We start from the raw sequence: 19563 nt of genomic DNA on the forward strand, positions 1-19563 counted from the left end.
CCAGTCAGTCCATTCTGACTTCTTTTCCTTCGTCATCGTTTGATTTCAAGATATACGCGGCGATCGGCTAGGGTTACGAGAAACGTCTAGCCTCCCAATGGCAGGGCTTCCACTATCGGTTCACGCGAATGCGTTTTTATTCTACAGGGCCGGTAGGCCCTTGTAGATATGACATGACACCCTTCCGTAATGTTAAAAGAAAATTCACAGTTTTTAGGGTTAGCGTCCCATAGAAAAAGCATTAAAAAATTTTCGGTTTTTTAAGGCAATTGAGACAGGCCATACGGAAAAACTATAGCGAAGTTAGTTTTCGGAATACTTCTAAATTAACAAGCACTTCTTAAATGAGAAACTTACCTGTTTCAATTTTTAATTAATGAATTCTAATTTTTGTAATTTAACTAATTAAGATAGTACGTCAAAAAATTACTTTTGGGTCAGATGTCAGCCTAACCTTATAGCGCGCTTAAACCTATTTCTTCATTTCGTTCTCGTTGACAACTAGAAGGGCCTAGGTTTGTGGGTGCTAACAAGTTACGTTGACAAATTTCAAATGTTGGATTTCTTGCTGATTTTCCTAATTTCTTAGCAGTAGACGCTAACAAATTACTTTGGTATTTCATCCGAGCTTGAGCACCTTTATATGTATTTTCTAATTAACTATAACACCCTTAATAAGAAATACGTCGTTATCAGGTCGAATTTTCGTCTAGATAAATAACTCAGGTAAATAATTACAGTTAATAGAGGTTTTTATATCATTTAAAGTAAGCTTTTCGACGTTCTTTACGGCCAAGGCTTAAGTTTTAGTTTGTCTATGTAATATAGTGTCTTTCCTTTTAAAGATTATAAGAAAGTTTATTTCCAGCACTGTTTTGGATTGGAATTACAAAAATACGCAGTCTGCTTCGATTCATGCTACAAATCCTAACCCTAGGGCCTAGGTTTTACGCTACGTAACGTAACTTAATACTGTATTCATCATGACTGTTTGTTGGCGCTTCTAGTTTTAAGTAAAAAATGGCAAATCTATCCAAGTTATTATGGTTTAGAAATCAACGGTAGTGTTTTCACCTGTGAAGAATTCAACTTCAAAATATTACAGGAAAGATGACAAAATGCTCAATGTGTTTTCCCTACGGCGGTTAAAAGAGTGGTGTTTTCGTTAGTGCTTTTAATTCAACATTCTCATTTGAGGACAGGTATACACGGTTTCATTATTTGTTAATCTCACTAAAATGCTACTAATTGTGAAGGTGTGTGATATAATTCCTGAAACTAAACCAATGTTGAGGACCAGATTATTCGTTAAAACAATTTTGATCCTATTGAGTCAGTCATACAGTGATGTTACGTTATTATTTTATAAACTATTTGTTACCAACAGTGGATTGTTTAATTCATAAGTAACAGTGGTACTGGTTAATGCAGGAAGACAGTGTCGTTATATAATTTCATTAGTGAAATAATTTTCAGGTTTACATCACAGATTCTCATAACGTAACCACGTTAGAAACGGAGGGCTACGTTGTTTGCTATTTCCACAGTCCACATTGCCGTTTGTTTATTGGTTTAAATTGCTATGAATTGTATAGGTATTTGATTTAATTACTGGTATAGAGTAAATTCTTTCCTATATACGGCAACGTCATAACCCTCTATCTCTTACCTTAGTGATATCCCCCCTCCCATTCCCTTCCGGGGGCAAATAGTATTCTCTAGTACAAAGTTGCCCTTAACGTAGGGGATACACAGTTCACTCCCCCTCTCAACCGAAATTACTCTATTCAAGCTAAACTATAGAATAACATCATTCATTAACATATTGTACAGATAATCTTTACCACAAACCTAGCACAAGATAAAAATTGAACGCGATGTGTTGGAAATAATCAAAAACTCCTCTAAACATTAGAATTAAGGTGAATTAATTGTTGAAAGTCATTTAATAAGCTTAATGAGCACTGACGACAAGTTAATTTCAACGTAATTAAGTATAATTAACGTGAAATTAAACCCCAAATATACATTTTTTGGATGAAAACTCCGATAACTCTTAAATGATGTTCTTGATTACGATTGTATCTTCCCAAGCCGTTAGTAAAGCCCCATGTTTTCTCTTTCACACTTAAGCTAATTTAAATTATCTCCAAAGTACCTTAATAGGCGCGAAATTCAAAAGTTTAGCGTAAAATGAGAATCGAAAACTCCACTAAAAATTGTAATTAAGGTGATGCATACATTTAAACTCATTTTATAACCTAAATGTACACTGCCAAAACACAATCCTACGTTAATTTTAACACAATTTAATATAATTAACGTGAAATTAAACCAAAATATACATTTTTGGATAAAAGCTCAAATAACTTTTAAATAAACTGTTTAATTATGATTAAAACTACCCAAGCCATTGGTAGAGCCCAATATTTTCTATTTCACACTTAAGTTAATTTAAACTATCTTTAAAGTACATTAATTGCCGCGAAATTCAAAAGTTTAGGGTACCATAATGATGAATATTTCAGAGCTGTGCTAATTAATTAGTTAGCTAATTTAATTTCTAATTAATTAGCAACATTTACTAATTGAAAATGGTAATTGAATTTTAATTACCTTAGTGCTAATTGAGAAGTAATTCTAATTAATTAGTATGAATCGGAAAGGCAATATTCTAATTAAAATTTAATTAGATTTAGGATTAACTAATTCGCCAATTGGATTTTCAATTAATCTTTTACGCCAATTTGTTGTAAAAAAATCGAGGAATTAGCTCTTGATTCATCTATTTGAATATGAAAAAGCCTTATTATATCAATGAGGAAACCTTAGTGCTACTCTAAATTTTTCAGCTCCTCAAATATGAGAGAATAGTACTAGTACTAGTAGAAAATTTCGTAGTTCGCAACTGTCCCATTTCGAAATTTCGATTGTTTTACCTACTCGAATTAATAGCAGTGCGCATGTATTTACTACTCAGGAGTCCAATATAGGTAGGGCTGTGCGAGCCTTGAATTTTCGGTTTCGAGTCGAGTCTCTAGTATTGAAATTTTCCCTTATCGAGTATCGAGCCGAGTCTCGAGTACTCGAATCGAGTATCGAGTAGTTGGAAAATTTGTTTCGAGTATTTATCGAGCAATTTGGAATTGATTTTCTAGTATTTTCACACTTTCTGTTAATTTATTGCTCTCATAATAGACACTTGGTGTAATTTTGATCATCGACAACTACTTCAAACAATTCCCAGACGGTATTAGTCTTCTTCCTTTTTAATTTATCTAACTGAATTCCTCATTAATATCTTCTTCGGAATCTCATTCCTCACCGAAGTCACTTCTAGCCATTGTTATACTTCGCGCAAAGTTCCAAACGAAAATTACTAAACTAAACTTAAAAAAAAAATAAATTAATTAATAAAATAATAATAGTAAACGCGCCTTTAACTGTATTTCATTACTTTTACTTCCACTATTTTACCAGCTAGGAGCTAATACCCTACTACATTGCACTGGCATTATGATCTAACGTCCCAAATGAGCACTAATGTGTGTCTGTTAACCAATAAGCGTGACTTTCTTGTAGATTTTTATAGCTACTACATCCTATTTTCAGAGTTGAAGGCTTTCCAAAAGCAGGTTCGAGTATTTATCGAGCCTTGGTTTGATGCTCGAAACTTTTTCGAGTCTCAGAAAATCTCTTATCGAGTACTCGAGTCTTATCGAGTACTCGCACAGCACTAATTATAGGAACTGTGGCAAGAAAATGAAGAAATGAGAAAAATTTTAACATGACGGAAGGCTCGAGGCTTGTCTCATTTTTCGAGAATAATTCATGCCTTCCGTACCCGTTTTTCAATGGCATTAAAACATTAAACTTGGCATTACCAAAGTACTAAAACCATGGGCACTTTTAAACTTTTATGTTTACTTATGGTTTCTTTTTTACCTTAATTAGAAAATAGTAATTCTAATTAATTAGTTTGATAAATAAATGTCTAATTTCTAATTGAATTGAATTAGTTTCTATGTCTAATTGCTAATTGGCTAATTAATTAGTTCATAAATATTTCCCTAATTGCTAATTTGCTAATTAATTAGCTCATCCATATTTCCCTAATTGCTAATTTTAATTCAATTAGTTGTCAGCTAATTAGCACAGCTCTGGAATATATGGCAAAAATATTAAACTTCACTAAACATATCAATTAGGGTAAAAAATTCAAATAAATTTTAAGCTTAATCCACTCTCACGAACCACGCTCAAATTAAGATTAAAACCTCACAAGTTTTTCGTACAGCCACAGTAGTTTCCTATTTCACTTTCAAATTAATTTAAATGATCATTAAAATACAGGGTGTTTCTGAAAAGTCCATCACAAATTAAGGGGCGTGTTTATGGGACCAAACTGAGCGGAAAGTACCAAAGAACATGGGGTGTACAACATTTTGTTACGGAGATATGGCCTTCCAAACATTCGCCCCTAAAACAAGGAAATATCCAAAAATGAGGAGTAACACTTAAGACCGACTAACCAGCTTGTTTAAAATTACTAGACAATTTCAATAGCCTTTAATCGAACAATTGATTTCTACCTTTACTAATCAGAAGCGTATAAATGAGTAGAAGTATGCCTACGGTGGTAATGTAAAATTAATCCCAAGTGACATGATGTTTCAAGATCTTCCCAGCACCAAGTAAAATGGTTCTGATTGAAGGGACTTTTATTAGCACAGCGTAAACAACGTTATTTTCAGGAATTAGTCCAAATGTCCACGGGCGGCATTACAAAAACGAGGCAGTCTTTCGAATGATACTTGGACATGTTGGAAGATCCCTGGCTTGTTCCTGTTATCTCAAACCGTAAAAAGCTACGCAAATCTTCATCATCACGGACAACACTCTTGTACGTTAGGTATGACCTTGAGAAAACCTAAAAGGACATCTCGAATGTATTTGAAAAACCCATCTCCAATTAAGGGGCGTGTTGTTTGTTTCCAACAGAGTAAACTCGCCCAGAGAACAATTACAATGCAGAGCCACGTTTCGGCGTTAATGGCCCACAAAGGTGGTCCCAAAAACAAGAACAAACTTTAATTTGTTTCGTTCAGTAAGTGTTTCATGTGTCATAGATAAAACGCCATGATTAATGCACGAAGAAAATGAATTTATTGACAAGTTTTAACATTTAATTGCAACTAGTTACAAAAATTGTTCAAAGTGTTCACCACCCGCGTTAAGGCACACATTAGCACGTCTTACCCTTACACGTTGAAAAATGCCTGGAGTTTCGCGAATTGTTTGACAGCCGTGAATTATTCGTCGACGTAGCTCTTCAACATCGGGCACTTCAGTCTGATAAACTAAGTCTTTCAGGTGGCCCCAAAGAAAGAAATCACAAGGGTTCAGATCGGGTGATCGAGCAGGCCACTCCACAGGTCCACCTCGACCTAACCACCGCAAAGGGAAGGTCGCGTTAAGATAATTTCGGACCGCGATGCTGAAATGTGGTGGTGCACCATCGTGCATGAACCACATTCTGTTTACCAAACCTAAGGGTACGTCTTCGAGTAGTTCCGGTAAATCGTCCCGTAAGAACTGCAAGTAAGCCACACCGTTTAACCTGGGCTCTAGGAAATATGGCCCAATTAAATTGTCACCCACAATACCACACCACACGTTTAAACTGAATTGTACTTGGTGACTTCTAACGCAAGTTGCGTGGGGGTTTAGCTGGGACCATTGATGTTTATTATGTAAGTTAATAATACCATCCCGTGAAAAGTTAGCTTCGTCAGTAACCAACAAATCCCGTGGGAAATCGATATCGTTTACTTTAGCCAGAAACCACTGACAAAACGCCGTGCGTCGTGGGTAGTCCGCTGGATTCAAACCTTGAACTTTTTGAACATGGAAAGGATGAAACCGGTGGCTTCTGAGGATTTTCCACACGAGCGTGTGGTTTACGCCTAATCGGCGACCAACTTGGCGGGTACTTGATTCAGGCTCGTCCTCGAAAATGGTGAGAACTTCGTCTTCTACGGCCTCTGGGATGGCTCTCGCTCTAGGTTGAGGTCCAGCCGGTTGGATTCGTCCATCTTGCCTCAAACGTCTGTCCACAGCCTCGAACGTCAGTCGATTTGGTAGTCGCCTCTGCGGAAATCTTTCCTGATACAAGCGTACAGCTGCAGCGGCATTCCCCTCGGCTAGTCCATACATTAGGTGCATATCCGCATATTCGGCATTTGTGAAGAAAGGCATTGTAACAGACTTCGTTGAATTATGAGTTTAATAAAACAAACACATGTACGTGAAACCTCTTTTATTCCTTTCTTAAAAAACATAGTGCTCTGTTTTAGTGCTCTGTTTTTTAAGAATAGGCGAAGTTCTCACTATTTTCGAGGACGATCCAAAAACAAGCAGCCGCCAATTGGTTTGCTGATTAAGAAAAAACCACACGCAACTTGCGTTAGAATTCACAAAGTACAATTCAGCTTAAACGTGTGGTGTAGTATTGTGGGTGACAATTTAATTGGGCCATATTTCCTAGAGCCCAGGTTAAACGGTGTGGCTTACTTGTAGTTCTTACGGGACGATTTACCAGAACTACTCGAAGACGTACCCTTAGGTTTAATAAACAGAATGTGGTTCATGCACGATGGTGCACCACCACATTTCAGCATCGCGGTCCGAAAACTTGTCAATAACATTTTCTTTGTGCATTAATCATGGCGTTTTATCTATGACACATGAAACACTTACTGAACGAAACAAATTAAAGTTTGTTCTTTTGTTTGGGACCACCTTTGTGGGCCATTAACGCCGAAACGTGGCTCTGCATTGTAATTGTTCTCTGGGCGAGTTTACTCTGTTGGAAACAAACAACACGCCCCTTAATTGGAGATGGGTTTTTCAAATACATTCGAGATGTCCTTTTAGGTTTTCTCAAGGTCATACCTAACGTACAAGAGTGTTGTCCGTGATGATGAAGATTTGCGTAGCTTTTTACGGTTTGAGATAACAGGAACAAGCCAGGGATCTTCCAACATGTCCAAGTATCATTCGAAAGACTGCCTCGTTTTTGTAATGCCGCCCGTGGACATTTGGACTAATTCCTGAAAATAACGTTGTTTACGCTGTGCTAATAAAAGTCCCTTCAATCAGAACCATTTTACTTGGTGCTGGGAAGATCTTGAAACATCATGTCACTTGGGATTAATTTTACATTACCACCGTAGGCATACTTCTACTCATTTATACGCTTCTGATTAGTAAAGGTAGAAATCAATTGTTCGATTAAAGGCTATTGAAATTGTCTAGTAATTTTAAACAAGCTGGTTAGTCGGTCTTAAGTGTTACTCCTCATTTTTGGATATTTCCTTGTTTTAGGGGCGAATGTTTGGAAGGCCATATCTCCGTAACAAAATGTTGTACACCCCATGTTCTTTGGTACTTTCCGCTCAGTTTGGTCCCATAAACACGCCCCTTAATTTGTGATGGACTTTTCAGAAACACCCTGTATATCAAAAGCGCATACATTAAACTTTTAGGGTAATTGCAATTAAAGTTAATATTTTATTGAAACTTGTATTATAAACTAAATCCACACTAGATTACACAAGATAAGCCGTTAAATTAAACTCGATCAAGTATAATTAATGTGAAATTAACCCAAAATACGAATGTTTTGGGTAAATTCATGGATACCTTATAATTAAACTAACAAATTAAAATTAAAACTACACTTATCTTTCACCCAGCTTCCACTTTCCTGTTTAATTCTTACGATTAATTAAATTGTCATTTAAAAGCATTTTTCCCCATTTTGAAAAGAGAGCCATTGAAAAGGAGCGATATTTAAAAGTTTTGGGGCAAAATAGTGATTGTTCCGCAAGAGTCAAACAGTCACGCCTCTAAAGTTTGCAGTTAGGGAGAATTTCTTGTTCAAACTCGTATAATAAACTGAAATAACACTAGTAAAAGAAGATAAGCCGTTAATTTCAACTTAATAACCATATTTAACGTGAAATAAATCGAAAACAATAGGTTTTTTGGGTAACTATAGATAACCCTGAACTGAAATAATAAAATAAGATCAAACTACGCGAGTTGTTCTTTCAGCCTAAATTTTTTCCTATTTAACACTAAAATTAATTACATTATCACTATAATACATTAAAGGGAGGGTGAAGTGGAAAATAAAGTGATTTTTTATCGATTCTTTTACTAATTATAATACCAGTCTGCATAGTGAAACATTCAGGAAATACTTCTGAATGATTTTAAAACTCAAATTAGGTTCAGATTTTAAGGATAATTTTAAACAAGGACTTCCGGCCAATCGCGTAACGCCCTGCCTTTCTGTTAACAAAATTCTCGTGGCACGTTCCGTGACCGGCTCAAGCTGGCAATCTTTGAAAACTCAACTTTGAGGAACTTCCGGTCTCTTTAGATATACAGGGTCTTTCAGTGTCGCAGCTAAGTAGTAGAATTACTGTAGTTAGTCTCGTTTCCTAGCAAAATGCCAACCTATTCTAACCAGGACAAATTGGACAGCACGTTTATTTTGGGTGAAGGTCGCGGTAACGTTCAACTAAAGGCAGTGCTTTATGCCGAGCGGCATAATCATATCCCCCTACATCAAGCCTTAACGGCAATACCATTAGTCTTACCATGTGTCATGAGTTTAGTGGTTGCACAAGTAATGAAAGACACGGACAATCCTCTGGAAGAGTGCCTCAACCACAATGGTAGACACTTTGAATATTTACGTTGAGTTGTTTACCAAACAGTTTAGAGGTTGCAATTTGAGACCCAGGTTCTAAGAGACTAAGACTAATCGTAGGACTGTGCTTTAATATATTTTGTTGCATTCAGACATACAATAAAACATGAATTCTAAACATTTATTTACACCCTGTATAATTTAGTATGACATCTCCCGTTGGCAGTATTGGGGGTTTTACATAAAGGAAGCTGTTGGTCTGATCTCGACAACACTGTATATGTATACAGTGTACGAAACAAACATTTTTCTTACATATTTCAAATACCGTCGTTTTAAACTTCTTTCATAAATAAAGTACAACATTATTTGCTTATCGAAATCAATGTTTTTGAATATAAGTTAAATGTAATTAACGATACTTAAGTACTTCTTTAAGCAATTAGAAATAGACCAACCCCAAATGTACGACGGTAAAGGAAAAATAAAATTATTCAAATTTTAATTACAATAAGACTGAAGTGACAGATATTATAAAAAAACGTCTTGGTTTGGACCAAGGCCGAAAAAACAAACGATATGTGTGAGGTTTATCATTTGACTGAAGTTTCAGATATTGCAATTGTTTTAGTTATTTTTATCCATTTAGTCCTTAATCAATATTAAATTCAATCAAATGATTTTACCGTTAATCGATCCCTTCCCTCTAAATTAATTGAAAAAATTACATATCTACGCTTTTTCAAGAACAATTACATTTTCCGAAAACATTTTATCATGAAATTAATTATTTTGAAGGGATTTCGTGTCGTTGATCACTAACTTGTAAGCACCTTGACGGACATAGTTTTAATTGTTGCTGGCTTAACAAATTTTCAAGTTTGCACCAAAAAAGTTTAAATCTGTAGTAAGTTTCTGAGAAGACTGATGTTAGAGAAAATATGATAAAGAACTTTTTTCTCAAACTAATTTATAAACTAATGTCGTCTTTTTGAGACAAAGCAAAAATGTTTATCCTGTGTGGTTTCGTTTAGCAGGTGGCTCTCTGTAGCACAGGAAAAATATGATATTGGTATAAATATAACCAGCAGTAAGATAAGGGACTAGAATTAAAGTGCCCTAGCATTGGTAATAGAGCCTAGCACTAGTGAACAAATTTGACGATTTTATGCCGCTTCCATCGCCAAGTGAAGAGTTTGGTTACCTCGTTACATCTAGTCCCTTATCTTACTTCTGATATAACCAAAGGTAAGGGTAAAGATTACATAAAAAGAAATACTTCTCAGTACCAATGACTTGTTATATTCATTTCATGCGGAAATAATATGGGTATACACATTATTCATTACCAGTTATGCGAAGGTCACACTTTACTCCGACCCCCCTTCCTCTATTTTCCCAATATAAAATTTTTTAAAAGCACTAGTGGTTCAAGTGTATGGGTCATCTGAGCCGTCGCAACACACTCAGCCAATAATACCATATAGTTCGAAACCTTTTCACATTAGTGAATCTCCGGACTTCCCGCCAACCTTAATAACCTAAAACTATAAAACATTCATTTACATGAGTGATTATGGTTGTGGCTTGTTACTCGCTAGCGCCTGAAGGACCGATCACTAAGTGTAATTTGTGTACATTTGTAAGTGAGTAGACCATTTTAGAAATTACATACAGAGAAACTAAATCACAAGGGTGATGACGCCATTGGGGTCTTCATTCTCTCGCCTAGAAGCACCGCTATAGGCAGAGCGAGTTGACTAGCCTCCTGCCTCTAGTGAACTTTGGCACCGTCTGGCGGTGACCCTTGGTGCGAGGGAGAATACCCCAATGGTGGCCTCGCCCCTGTGTGTTTTCCGAAATGGTCTTTAAGCGTGCTAAAATGATTACGCGTAATACGTAACCGGTGTTCAAATGAAGACTGAGTTTTGACCAAGAAATTCTAAAGCACGGAGAGGGAAATTGCAGTGCAATGCAATCTTTTCTTCATAGAGGCGACAATAGAAATGTAGCATTTCGATTAAATTTTTTCATTTTCCTTTCGAATTATGTCAAAGTTCGCTTGCTCTTTTTAGAAAGTCAATAGAATATTTCAAATATTCTATGTTGATTTCTCAACACGTACTCCCTTCAAAATAATTAATTTCATGATAAAATGTTTTCGGAAAATGTAATTGTTCTTGAAAAAGCGTAGATATGTAATTTTTTCAATTAATTTAGAGGGAATGGATCGATTAACAGTAAAATCATTTGATTGAATTTAATATTGATTAAGGATTAAATGGATAAAAATAACTAAAACAATTGCAATATCTGAAACTTCAGTCAAATGATAAACCTCACACATATCGTTTATTTTTTCGGCCTTGATCCAAACCAAGACGTTTTTTTAATTTTACACGGAATTTTTCCGTGTAAAATTTAAGAAACGGCACCAAAACCCCTGTCCCTGTCCCTGTGCCGGACGCGTCCGCGAAACGAACGCTTACGATAAGAGAGGGAAACCGGTCGCGTCCGCGAAACGTACGCTTACAATGAGAGAGAGAGATCGCTAGCGTACGCGGTGGCGATACGAAGCTCCGCGTAGAGAGAGAACTGCCTGCCTGGTATATTAGTGAGAGGGGGAAGAGGGAGAGGGGGCATCCCGCTCGGAGAGAGAGGAAAGAAAGGTAGTTTAAATCTCGCGGGAAACAAGATGATAAACGTACGCTTACGATGAGAGAGAGAGATCGCTAGCGTACGCGGTGGCGATACGAAGTTCCGCGTAGAGAGAGAACTGCCTGCCTGGTATATTAGTGAGAGGGGGAAGAGGGAGAGGGGGCATCCCGCTCGGAGAGAGAGGAAAGAAAGGTAGTTTAAATCTCGCGGGAAACAAGATGATAATTTTCGTGCACTACTGCACTTTGTGCGCGTGATACATCAGAGATTATGCTGGATGGTTAGGTTAGGTTTCGTAAAATAGAGGGGACGCTTTAAGGTCATAGTGATTTCTGGTTTAGGGGATCCAGGATTTTGTTTAAATACCTTATTTGATTCGTATGGTTTTTTAAAATTATACTTTAGTGGGGTGCACAATATAGTTTCATTAATATTATTTGAAATGTGACGTTGGCTTTTTTGAGTGAAGGGAAACAAGATTATAATTTTCGTGAACTACTGCACTTTGTGCGCGTGATACATCAGAGATTATGCTGGATGGTTAGGTTAGGTTTCGTAAAATAGAGGGGACGCTTTACGGTCATAGTGATTTCTGGTTTAGGGGATCCAGGATTTTGTTTAAATACATTATTTGATTCGTATGGTTTTTAAAAATTATACTTTAGTGGGGTGCACAATTTAGTTTCATTAATATTATTTGAAATGTGACGTTATTAGAAATTAAAGGGATACACGATTGTGTTTCAGAAATGTTTTTAGTTGTACGATTTATTGGAAATCAACTATACGGGGGGTCACGTGAGCCGTGTAAAATTACTATTAAGGCCCAGCCCTTGGCCCATCTTGTTATATCTATTATTGGTTTCAAGATATACGCGGCGATCGGCTAGGGTTACGAGAAACGTCTAGCCTCCCAATGGCACGGCTTCCACCATCGGTTCACGCGAATGCGTTTTTATCTTTTATTATAATGGAAACGAATCGTATATATACCCCAAAATTTGAAAAAAGCGGGCAAGAGGGGTACCCTTCACTTTAAACGTCAATATTAGCAAAGTTTCGAAAGATAATAGGAACAACTTTATTTTAAACGATTTAACTATTTTTAAAGTTATTTACTGGCGATTAAAATAATTAAAAATAATTATATTTAATTAAATATTAAAGATAAACCTCTCGTGCAAAGAGAGAGATTAAATCATTGCCTCCTATATCTACCAAGGCCCGTGAAAGCGATATTTTTCTTTCATTGCCTCCTATATCTAGCAAGGCCCGTGCATTGTGATATATTTCATTCATTGCCTCCTATATCTTTCAAGGCCCGTGCATTGTGATTATTTCATTCATTGCCTCCTATATCTTTCAAGGCCCGTGCATTGCGAAATATTTTTCAAAACAACAACCAAAATGGGAAGCTCCTCTCAGAAACATAATAATTTCTTTTCTCTGTATATGAAATGAAAATATGGATAATATTGCGCTCCTTCTTTAATGGTATGAATCCTTGCCTGTCTATTAATATTTTACGTAGGAGTAATACGTTTTTAGCGAAGTCTAGAGAGGATAAACATAAGCGAGATTGTTTCGGAAAAAAAAAATACTGCTTCCACTAATGGGTTTATACTCCTTGTTACTGTTGTATAGAGTAATCATGATACAAGCTTAAAAAATTACGAGTGGACAGACCTTTTTTATCCTCTTGTTTTGTTCTTAATAAGAATATAAAACATTTATTTTGTATTAAAAATATTTTTTGGTGCTAAGATTGCTTTGGAAAAAATCCAAACGGTTAGGCATTGGTAAAAAAGACATGTGTATTGTGTAAGCTATTTGCAGAGATGATAATTGTTTTACATGTTTTAAATAAGACTGAAGCTTCCACTATTGTGTTTATGCTCCTTGTTTGTTTGACTGAAAACCATCTAGGTGTAGATAATAGTTAGACCAAAAATTTCAAAATTATATATTTTAAATCTAATCAGATACGCCCAACTAGTTGAAAATAGACCTTTTAAATTTGCGGGAGCCATTCTTGAGAATTTTTCTTTGCTTGTAGGTTGTCAATTTATCTACCAGTAAATATTTGTGTTTGGAAATTGGATATTAAGTCAAATTAAGTGGTTGTAAAGAGCCAGCAGGTTTTTGCCGCTTCTTTTTGTGAGTATTTGACTTTTGTATGTAAAATGGAGGAAGATAATGTTGAGAGTAAGGATGAAATGCGGAAGCGCAAAGCGCGGGGAAGGTTGGGGGCAAAAAGGTCGACGTTTTCATTGGATACTTAAGTTTATATAATCTTCTCGACACACGGAGAGGTAATATTTTGGTTTTCCCAACTTGTTACCTCTCCGAGTGACGTATGTCACGGAGAGGTTCTGTAACGATCGTGTGTGTCTGTGTGTGTGTTTGTCTCTCTGTCTGTGTGTGTGTCTGTTGTTACACCCACGTGACCGCGTTCGCAGTTTCCAAATCGGAGCAAACGTGTTCGCCATTTCCGAACTGCTTTCACAGTCACGGAAATGGCACCTCTACTTGAGGTTTCACACCACCATCTTTTGGTCTTCGTCCATCCCACATGGACACCAGTCTGTACATACTGGCATCTAATCACCACCATCTTCTGGTCTTCGTCCATTCCACTTGGACACCAGTCTGTACATACTGGCTTCTATTCATCACCATCTTTTGGTCTTCGTCCATCCCACATGGACACCAGTCTGTACATACTGGCTTCTAATCACCACCATCTTTTGGTCTTCGTCCATCCCACATGGACACCAGTCTGTACATACTGGCTTCTAATCACCACCATCTTCTGGTCTTCGTCCATTCCACTTGGACACCAGTCTGTACACCTGGCTTCTACTCCATCGTCATCGTTGGGTTTAAGACATTCGCGGCAATCAGCTAGGGTTACGAGAAACGTCTAGCCTCCCTAAGGTGGGATCGCCACCAAAGGTTTTCGCAATTGCGGTTGTTCTTGCTTTTAGCTGTAGTTCGACACCCTTATATACTACCTATTTGAGTAAGGCGAAGCAACCGGCGTATGCTTCATTTCAAACGCCAATATTAGTCAAGTCTCTCAAGAATGTTTAATTGTTCTGTTTTAAAACGATGTAACGTTCAATAAGGCGAATAACTAAAGAAGAAAATAATAAATATTAATTATATTTATTTTAATATTTATGATAATCTTGTTTCTCAATTCAAAATTAATACGGAAAGAGCTAAAAAGCAGTCTATGTTTTTGTCTGTGTGTGTCCGTCCGTTAGAAGTTCGTTTTGTTTCGATGTGTAAAGAAATCCTACAGAACCATAATATTCCCTTTATCCATAATATAAAGTGAATATGTGGAAATATTTTTCGTAATTATGATGCATTTAGTACTTTTGTAGCTTTAAACCTCTGTTTCATTTTGATATTCCAAAGATTTTTTTAATATTTTTATTTGAAATGGCTGTTTATATATTACTTAAGCTATACTACATCTGTATATAGAATAATCCTTGGTTTAGTGATTTCATGAAGAAAGTTAAGATCTAGACTCCGGCGGGTATATCTAGTATTACCCGCAATAGGCTTAGTGAAAAAAAGAGTAAATAATTGAGGCCTGAGGTGAAGTAAACTTTGGGTTTTGATTTTCGTGTCTGAAATGAAAAGACATCAACGGTTCAGAGTGAGCCGAAAGTTAAATACACTCTTAATTAATCAGGTTCACATTTTATAATTGAAGAAAAGATCATGGTGGCAATTAGATTAGTAGGGCTAAGCTACAGAGTAAACAGCTGAAGCGTAGACTTCATTTCCTGTTCTTTTTGCCATTGACTGATTTCCTTGTGTCCAAGATTTATCCTTATTGGACGTAAAAGGTCGTCTGCTTTACTGTATATTCGCTATGCTTGGAATACTGCTTCAATATTTCGTAAATTTTTACTTCAAAAAAGAGAAATAATTCCATATCTAGGTAAATAACTTTGTAGTAGTAGACCTCTTGACTAGGAGAGGTAATATTTTGGTTTTCCCAACTTGTATATATTTAATGCCCTGGAGCATTTTGTGGGCAGACAGAGTAAAGTCAAGAAGTGATATCTAGTTTATTGGGGAGAAGTGATAAATTCGCCACATTTCTAGCTTTATCTCCATTCCAAACGTAGGTCCGGAGTTAATCCACGCCTCTAAATTACAACCAGCATCTCATTGGTTCTTGAAAACTCACATCAGCGCGACGCGAATGACGAAAATTACGTATTTTCCGACTGAGGAGAGGCGAAATAGCCCGGCCTCCTTTTAGGTCCCCCCCCCCCATGTATTTTGAAAGGGGGACTGGCACTATGTCGCACGAGTACTTAGGCATCTTAATCTTCTCCCTAATAAACTAGATATCACTTCTTGATAACAATTAATATGGTGGGTTTCCCGAATATTTTATAATTTCACTATTTTTCTCGAAAATCAATGTCATTCATTTTGATAAATCGTTGAAAATATCTGTTATCATCTTTGGTAAGATTATACCATCAAATATTTCTAGTTTTCCAATTTTTCACACCCATTTGCTCGAAGGTGACAGCGAGGAATAGGGAATTGAGTATAATTAATATTCGAATCAAATTTAAAGTGTAAAATTTACTTTATGTTGAGGAACCGTTTTAAATATTCTGCCATAAACTTCAGCTGTGCATCAGTCACCAAGTCCTGATAACAAATGAAAATAAAATTGTCATCACGAAAGCAATCTTTATTAAGAGAGACTCAAGACTCGCTTCAACAACGCCACCGATTTTGAGAAACTCACCTCAGTAGACTTAAGTGTCGAGCAATTAATAGTTGTCTCATGGATGTACCTTTAATAATAAAGTTATTTTCAAATCAACGAAAACATTTTGGATTTGATATCTCAAGTTCTACCTGTATTTGAAATATCGATCATTTCCCACAAATTCAATTTCGTTCAGTGCCATTTTGTCGTCCACTTAAATAATGCTAACAAGAACAATTCGAAAACCTCAACGGCTGTAAAGAGATGATGAGAGTTTTTTGATGGTTCATCAGTAACAGAATGAGACTAGTTAGTTGTGTTTGGTTTGAAACTATAAAACCTCTCTAATGTTAATCAAGACAGCGTTACAAGATCTGTTCGATAAAATGAAGCCAAGATAGTCTTGTTTTTGAGTATTTTAAACTTACCAGTGATGGTGATAATAATTGAAAAGTTGGTATCCGGTGTTTTTAGATGCAGAATTCGAATGATACGTAACTCCCTGATCACGTTAACTATCGCTCACTAAAAATCTCGCGAAGGTTCAAATCGAAACGGTGAGTAACTTTTAAATCTCTTGGAGCTTAAAAGAAATTATTGGATTTCCATGATTACTTTTTTGTGACAATTTTTGAAATATAAAATAAACCAAGATTTGAAATGTTGGACGTGTAAGGTCCAAAAAGAGAAAAAGGGGTTTCCATGGGAATATTTACCATTCAAAGACTGAGTTAACAAAATACGAAATTCAATCACGAAGAAGAAACATAACGGTTGGAAGCTTTTTCATTAATTTTACTTAATATCACGAGTTCATAAGATTTGTTTCCATAAGTTTGTCACTGTTTCTGACAGCTTGTCATGACGTGACGTAGGTGAAACGTCATAGATTCTCGTTAAGCGACGCCTGGTGAGGCGCTGTCAAAGGCTTAGAACAGACTAAATATTAAGGCGAAATAATGTAGGTCAGGTTTTATTGAACGACAAAATTTGGGGTCTCCTTATCAAAGACTGCAAATTTTCGCTCATAGATTTACCATTTTTCTCGAGTAACAGAGGAAACCGCTTCAGACTAGAAAATCGTTGGCGTTAAGCACTCAAACTTTGTTGACTGCAACATCAATAAACAAGTTGGGAAAGCAGAATAAACCTCTTCGGTCCATACAAGGGCTATCTACCCAATTAAGAAGTTTACTAGAATCAGGGACAGATTTAATTTTAGAAGTAGGAATGGAGAACGGTTAGTATTTAGCTCCAAGGTGGTATGGGGATAGCCTTAGTCGGTTTCCATCTGCACTGATTTTTCTACCCGGAGTTCACCCAAAAACACACACACACACCCAAAACAGCAGGCCAAGAAATTTCACATCGATCAGCGCCATTTTGGGGTCTCCTTATCAAAAAGTTGTAAATAGCTGCTAATAGATTTACGATTTTACTCAAGTAACAGAGGAAAACGAAAATCGCTCGCTTTCAAACTAGAAAACTAAAACATGTTTTCAAGCTTGTCTTTAATTTCCTTTCCGAGTTCTACCCACTAGACTACTGAAACTTGCTGTATCTCTTATACCAGAAGTGTGATGAGACTAGAAGTGAAGGGCTCTAGCATTGGTAATAGATCCTGGCATTAGTGAACAAATTTGAGGATTTTACGCCGCTTCTATCGCGCCTACGCTAGAGAGAAAAAAATTGGTCGAGTTCCAAAAAACTTTCTTACCCCTTTCCCCTCAACCTAAAGCGGCGAAACACGGACGCGGGTGCTTGAATCTAGTTCGGCCGTCTACCACCGCGAGCGTCTCACGTTTTGGAGGGGAAATTCTGAAACCGCCACTAGAGGGCCAACCGGTGGTGTGTTATCAAGAATATTCACTTTCGCCGAGTGAAGAATTTGGTTAGCTCAGTACTTCTAGTCTCATCTCACTTCTGCTTATACTTACTAGCAAATAACTGAAAATTTGGTGTCAGGTGTTTTAAGAATGCGGAACTTGCGTGACACGTAACCCCGTGATCACGTTCACTCTCGAGAACTGAAACTGTTTCGCGAGTTTAAATCGAAATTGCGGATATCTTTGAGAAATCTCGTACCTTAAAAGGAGTTATTGGATTTCCTTGATTACTTCTTTGTTAAGCCTAAACAATTGGCAAAATATTTTTTTGAAATAAAAGTAAACCAAGATTAGAAAGGTTAGACGTTTACGGTTCAATACGGCTAATGGAGTTTCCTGCTTGAATATTTACCTTTGAAAGGCTTTATAAACAAAACACTAAATTCAGCAATGAAGAAGAAACAAAATGGTTGGTTGCTTTTACATTAAATTTATTTCAAATCAAGGCGAAATAATTTAGGCCTAGGTCAGGCTTTATTGAATGTTTTTACAACATAATCTTTAACTTTTAGAGAAAAATGCAATATCTGTAACTTACTTCACTATAGTGTGAAAAATATTTTTTTGGTAATTTAGCTTGGTATGCATCTATCTTAATTGATTCTTTCTTAATAATGATAAAATTTTAGACATGAAAAAGAAAATATAATTTTCTTATGGCCAAAATTCTTTAATCAATCATTTCGGTATCCTCCATGTGAACAGAATTACGATTGGACTGAATTCACATTCAACTGATATGCCAGCGAACTGGCGGATTTTCTAATAATCCCACTCTAATCCGAATGCGGAATATTTGCTTTCTAATCAATAAGTTTTATGACTTAATCCCATCGATATAAAACAACAATAGATCAATGCAAGAAGTGATATATAGTTTATTAAGGAGAGGGTATAAAATCGCAACATTTCCAGCTTTATCTCCAGTCCAAACGTAGGTCCGGAGTTAATCCCCGCCTCTAAATTACAACCAGCATCTCATTGGTTTTACAGATAGAAATATAAACTATGAAAGTACATAAAGTAATTAAACGCTGTTAAAGTAAGAAATAAAATTTAATTCGAAGGCCTCTATAGGCACGTTTTTAAAAATTTGGAGGCCCCTCAAGTAGGCCAAAATTTTCCAACGTAGGCACGTGCCTACCCGTGCCTACTGCTGGCGGCGCGACTGATTGGCGCCCAGAAATGTGAAATTTCTTCCCTATGCAACAAAGTCCGCGCGTTTCAACCGATTTCGCAAATATTTAGTACACTGGTTTCCTTTAACCATAAGTGGATCATATTACAGCTCCCTATAAGTACTGGACGTAGGTTGTGCTTTTGTAAACAACGTTTTCTTCCAAGACATCCAAGCCCGCCATCTATAGCTCAGTTTTACAAGTTTAGTTTGCCCGTTAACCCGGATCTGGAGTTACGTTAGCCTACGGGAGTTCCGGTTGATGGTAATGGCTGTCAGACCGCCGCCAGTGTCGTGATTAGTGTGAAGCTTGTTATCGCGTTATAATTTTGTTTAGAATGGCTTATGATTCTTTGCTAATTAG

Source organism: Phalangium opilio, unplaced genomic scaffold (genome assembly GCF_054372755.1).
Source record: "Phalangium opilio isolate 3A_F unplaced genomic scaffold, DU_Popi_V2 ptg000209l_1, whole genome shotgun sequence".
In the NCBI taxonomy this organism is placed as follows: domain Eukaryota; kingdom Metazoa; phylum Arthropoda; class Arachnida; order Opiliones; family Phalangiidae; genus Phalangium; species Phalangium opilio.